The sequence below is a fragment of the Desmodus rotundus genome, chromosome 1 (genome assembly GCF_022682495.2).
Source record: "Desmodus rotundus isolate HL8 chromosome 1, HLdesRot8A.1, whole genome shotgun sequence".
In the NCBI taxonomy this organism is placed as follows: domain Eukaryota; kingdom Metazoa; phylum Chordata; class Mammalia; order Chiroptera; family Phyllostomidae; genus Desmodus; species Desmodus rotundus.
This window is the reverse complement of record NC_071387.1, coordinates 111190558-111196607: the sequence shown is the minus strand read 5'-3', so window position 1 is coordinate 111196607 and position 6050 is coordinate 111190558. Positions and strand designations below refer to the sequence as shown.

The 6050-nt window shown below is 46.3% G+C and overlaps 1 pseudogene; it reads left to right on the top strand.

Annotated features, from left to right (window-relative positions):
• The first annotated feature begins 402 nt into the window (after positions 1 to 402).
• On the top strand, positions 403 to 4864 carry LOC112314785 (nucleolar protein 11-like; annotated as a pseudogene).
• The last annotated feature ends 1186 nt before the right edge of the window (positions 4865 to 6050 follow it).

The window sequence follows — 6050 nt, the reverse complement described above, 5'->3', positions numbered from 1 at the left end:
AACGCTGCCGGTGAAGAGAGGATAGCAATGTGCCCCGTCTTCCTTGTAAACCAGATCTCAGTTTTTTAAGGAGTTGGGAGTCTCTCTGTTTCAAGGGCAGCCGGGCTCTCCCCAGTGTCGGGGGGGAAAGCATGATCCATCCTAGCCAGGATTGGCAAACCATGGTGGCTAAACCCAGACCACCACCTGGTTTTATGGGGCCCAGGAGCTGAAAATGGCTTTTACATTTTTCAGTTGTTAGAAAATATCAAAATTATAATAATATTTCCTAACATGTGAAAATTATATGAATTTCAAACCTCTTTCCAGGCATAGGCCCATTCACATGTGCATTACCTTGGCCGCTTCCCCACTAGACAGCAGTGTTAAGCAGTTGCTACCAAGGCCGGATGGTTACAAGGCTGGAATGTTTACTGTCTGGCTCTCTACAGGTAAAGATCCCTGGTCTATTGTCCATCAGAATCACCTGGAGGCCTTATTCAAACATGGGTTGTGGAGAGAGAATGCAGAAGCCCGCCAGGAGTGACACATGGCGGTCCATAGGTTTGCCCAGGACGGCAGCCCTGGAGGAGGAAAGAGCGTTGTCTGCGGTACTCTTGGGTGCCAGGCCTGACGGACTCCTAGGCATGGAGCAGAGTGACGAAACAGACCAGTTTTTAGTAACAGAGAGCGGTGGGACCATCATCCTCCACGAGGTGAGGGCAATAGGAGCGGAGGGCCCTCGCTGTTGTCTCCCCCATTGCTGAGCGCGGAGCCAGAGCCTTGGGTTTCTCGTGGCTTCAGTGGAAGATCGTGGCGTGATCGTGTGCTGAGAGGAGGCACGCAGAGAGTCGGCTTGGCTTCTCCGGGTCGCTGAACGAAGTCTGGAATGTGACGTGGTTGTTTTCCTAGAGAGAGGGGAATATTGCCGAGTTGCAAGCGGCAGCTCATCTAAGTCCACAAGGGCAAGACTCCAAAAGAAAAGGACACCTGCCCTTTTGCTTCAAATCTCCCTGAGATGGCCTTGCTAAGATCCCCTCCTGGGGTCTCCGTCACCCCAGCCACCCACTGAGGGTTTCAGTGAGATCGTTTGGGCAGGAGAGGGTGATTGACATGGTGGAAACTGGTCTATCCCTGTGTCCACAAGCTTCTTCCCTCGGGGAAAAGTGTTGTGGGTTGTTTTGCTGGTATCTTCATGGGAATCTTGATTATAAATAATCTGTTGCCAACTAACTGCCCTTGAGTCCCAGGGAAATCTATACACCCCACCCCCTATTCATCCGAAGTCATGAAGGCACACCTTTTAAGCAGCTTTACTTTCAGTGGCCCAGTAGGAAGTAATTGTTTTTCCTGGGATGCTGAACAACGTTTCCCATGTCTTTAAGAAGCTGGATAATATACTTTGAAGTTTTGGGAACAGGTTGCAAACAGTTCCCTATTTTGTTTACTTGTTTTGACTCTTCTGAAGACAGTTGCTTTTTCCCTGGGCTGTCCAGTGGCCTTACATTTTGCAATTCCTGCACAGGAATGCAGTGGCCGATTGGGACTGGCATGATCCCGGCTATCCCTACTTCATTTCCCACACCCCTGTTCAAAGGCACAGTGGAATCAATTTTGTAAATGTACTATTGTTAATATTTTCATTTTAACTATTTTTAAAAGATTTTTTTTTAATTTTTAATGGTGGTACAATACACATAACACAAAATTCACTACCTTAACCATCTCTGTAAAGTATACAGTTCAGGATATTGAGCACATTCACCTTATGGGCAGCCATCGCCACCATCCCTCCCCAGAGGTCTTCCATCCTGCAGATCGAAACCTCGCCTCCATTGCACAGCGACTCCCCACTCCCCAGCCCCTAGCAGCCGCTGTCTGCTCTAACTGGAATCATGGAGTATGCCTTTAGTGACCACTTATACTTTTAATTGGGGAATTTGTCGAATACTATCATTTTAATTGTAAATTTAATTTTTTGTAGTCGGAAATTGACTTTTTAAAAATTGTATGCTATCGTAAGTTTGCTAGGTTTCTGATCAGAAACCCCGGGGAGCCAGCTGGTCGGTGGAACAAGGTCAAATCATAACGTGTCCACCTGGGCACAACTTTCAATCCAAAGAGTGCATTGTCGTCCACCATAACAGGGTTTTGAGATTACAGAATAAGGAAGATGCAAACCTGGCTATAGTATTTAAAGCTATGTTGTCACCTGACGTATAGAGGACACATTCAATATAAGGGACATGCAGGGAAGGGGCCCCTCGTGGTTTGCAGGCCTTGCCTGCAGAGCCCCGGCAGAAAACTGAAACTCTTACCTCTGATGAAGACGTGATTATGCAGACAAAGTTTTTCAGGGTATCCAGGCATCCTCTTTTAATCTTTATCACTGAAAAACATGGACATTACTTTGCTTATGTACAAATGTTTAACTCCTGTGCCCTAAGCAAATACACCTTCCTACTTGGGCAAGAAGAAAAGTCTGTTACACAGAGTTGTACTGCATCTGCGGGTCAGAAATTCATCCCTTTGATGTCATTAAGCTCTGACAGATGTACACATGAAAACTTGATACCAATACGTCCGAGTGACCCAGAGGAAAATCAAAACCAGAGGGCAGTTGGAGTTCTGTTGCTCAAGACTGCAGTGTCTGGAAATGCTCGAAACGGTGTCACGCTCACTGTCCTGGATCAAGATGACCCAGCAGTCCTGGGACAACCCCTACCAGCTTCCAAGGAACGCCTCCCCATAGGGAACACAAACTTTCAAACCTTGCAGACCTCAAAGGACCAGTGGTCCACTCTGGTGTCACAGGGAAAATTTGTTTATGCTGCGTGGAAAATGACTTTCTTTCTTTTTTAAATCTTCACCCAAAGACATGCTTATTGATTTTAGAGAGAGGGGAAGGAAGAAATAAGAGAAAGAGGAACATCAGTGTGAGAGAGAAACTTTGATTGGTTGCCTTTTCATAGGTGCCCCGAATCTGCCACCTGGGCTTGCGCCCTGAGTAGGAATAGAACCTGCGACCTTTTGCTTTGCAGGACGATGCCCAACCAAGCCACACTGGCCAAGGCTCCATGGAAAATTGCTAACTATGATTCCATGCAAGTGTGAAGTGTCATCACTAGCAGGTGCTCTTGCAAAACTCGTGCATAGTCAAGATCCAGGCACTCACGCCGTGCCTCACTTGTAAACTGGGAAACCTCACAGGGGTGTGGACTTGAATGAATCCCAGAACTCAGAGCCATCAAAGAGAATTTTAAGGAGAAGAAAAAATGAAGCAAGTATATAGTCAGAGGTTCCAGCATCCAAACAACCTTTATCACCCATAAAGAAAGATTCAGAAAAGACACTGAAGTACAACTATGGGAAACTGTTCCAAGCATGGGAAATGTGGCCCAGCCTCCACTCGGAAAAGCCAGTGGGGAGCGAGGTTCCGAGGGCAGGACCCACACCCACAGATAGGTTCTCCCGTGGGGAATCAGGCCCTCATTGTACCTAGGCCGCTTTGAGACTTGCTTTTGCTAAAACTCCCTCACCCTGAATTGAGGCAGCAAACGTTTACTGCATATCTTTAAAGTAACTTCCTAAAATCTATGCTAAACCTTCCAAGGACCAGTGTAACCAGCTTAACCACTTTTCCCTTTACATTTGCAAATATCCTTCCTCTTTTATGTAATCAGCAACACCCTCTCCTTTGTTTTCTGTAACTAAAGCGAACCTGTGCAGAGTAAATGAGTCAATGTAATGTGCCCAGAAAAGCAATAAAAGCCTGTGAAGGCAAGGGGGGAGAGGGCGCTCTCCTCTTGAGAGAGTGGCTGCACCGTCCCTTTTCCTCCACAGGACTCAGTAGTCCATGTGTATTTGTCTATTGCCGCCACAACGTAGGATCCTGCAGGCCGGGATCTGCATCATAAAACTACATGCATTTTTGGCTATTATGCAGACACCTGACTTTCACACGATTATTAGAGACATAGCATTAGGACTTCTGGGAAGATGCAAAACAGAAACGTCATTTTACCCCTGGAACTCTAATGCAGCTGATCCAAACACACATGCTTCCTTACAGCTTGTGCCCTGGCTCAGTGGAGGTTGCCTCAGAAAAGACAGATGGACAGATGTCACAGCTCTGTCTACAGCAGTTCCCTGACATTCCTGAGGCAGGCAGTCACCTGTGCCTGCTTAAAAATTTCCTTGGGCATTGGCGATGACAGTCTTCAAGGAGCAGATGTCAATACAGAGTCAGTTTCTGACTACAGTGATGCTGTGCAAGGAGGGAAAATGTAAGAGCAAACTGAATTTCTTCCAAACGGCTTCAATCCTAAAGAAGGCAACTGTGATAAAGAGTTCAACAAAAAGCCTCAGGACACAAGGGAGGAAACCACGTCCTGCCCTGTCACACCAAAAAGAGCGGCTCTCCTAAACGCAATTCTTGGTTCAGCATAGAGTGAAACGTCTCTTCTGCCTCACTTGAAAGGCATCCCGGAACAATGTATCACTGTGTTTCTCCAGTACTTGGGTTTCCTTTATCTGAAGTGGAGTGAAAATGCTGCTAATACCACTCCTCCTGGACTACACCCTCCAGCCCAGAGCCAGATTGTGGCTCTGAGAGGCCTACTTCTAGAGGCTGACTTTGCTGTTGTGGTAACAATACCAGAAGCAAAAAGGCTACTGTTAAGTCTTTACAAGTTTGTGAAATCTCAGATATGCATTTGATCTGAGCTCAACAAGATCGAAGCTTTTGTGAGCTACAGAAATTAAATCAAGAGAAGAATAATGGAGATTATATTCAATTGAAGTGCTGGAACTCTTCTGATATGGCCACAGGCATTTTATGAAGCTCTTTTAAAAGTGAATTCTTCCTACTCATCCAAGCAAGAGGTATGTTTTGTTTGCGACTGACTCCGTGACAAGAGAAATGTGTCACAAGTGCCCAGACCATCACTTATTGACGCTCTGAGGTTGGACTGCAGGCTGCATGTGAACCTATTCTAGTTTATGGATGTTGGCGGGGACAGGTTCTGAAACTTTAAAAAAATATGTAACTGAGCTAATTTTAAGTAAACTTATTTGTGATGCTTAAAAAAATAGATTGTGGGCCCTATCCCAGAGTTTCTGATTTAGTAGGTCTAGGGTGAGGTCCAAGAATTTAATTTATAACAAGTTCCCAGGTGATGCGGCTGATGCTGGTCTGGGAGCCACACTTTGAAAACGAAAGGTCTAAGCTAATGATAGCAAATTCATTTTCCTTGCCAGTGACTGGCTTAGGAAAGAGCATACAATACAGTTCTGACCAATGAAATCCAAGGGGAAATCAGCAGGGGCTTCTGGGAAAGTGCTTATAAAAAGGGAAAGGTCGAGGGCTAGGCTCTCATCTCCTCTTTCTGTGTATCTTAAGACCACGAGGGGCATCCCTGAGGATAGAGCTATCTGCTTCGAATGGCAAAAAGAGCAGACAGGTGGAAAGAAACTGAGTCACTACTACAGAACTAAGCCACTGAATAAAGTAACCATAGAGCCACCTTCTGTAAAACAGTAACTGCCATTATTGTCCGAGCCCCTTGCAGTTGAGTTCTCAGTGATTCGAAGCCAAGCACATCCCATGAAGTATCCCTCCTCTGCACAGCCTCATTCTAGCTAGGCTCCGACTCCGCCCTTCACCATGAGGGCTGGGGTCAGGCATATGGGCCACACTTCCCACTTCCCACCATTCTACAGGAGACAGGGTAGATCTGGAGTAGAAGATAGCATTATTTTGAGAGCCATAAAATTCCAGGTCGAAACCTTAATTTCACCACCCAGTAACTGTGTGCCCAGAACACCGTTCACCCCATCCTCCAGGATGTGACTTACACCTGTGCGGCTGACTGGGGCAGCCCTGTCTGTGGGTGCGGGCAAGATCATTTCATCTCTGGACTATCATTAACCATTGGGGCTGGCACGCCCTGAACACTCACCGGGTGTCAGACTCTGTGCTAAATCCTTTACCTACAGGATCTCATTTAATCCTCACAACAACTCTAGGGGGTAGGACCTACCTTACAGCTCAAGCAACTGAGGCCCTGAAA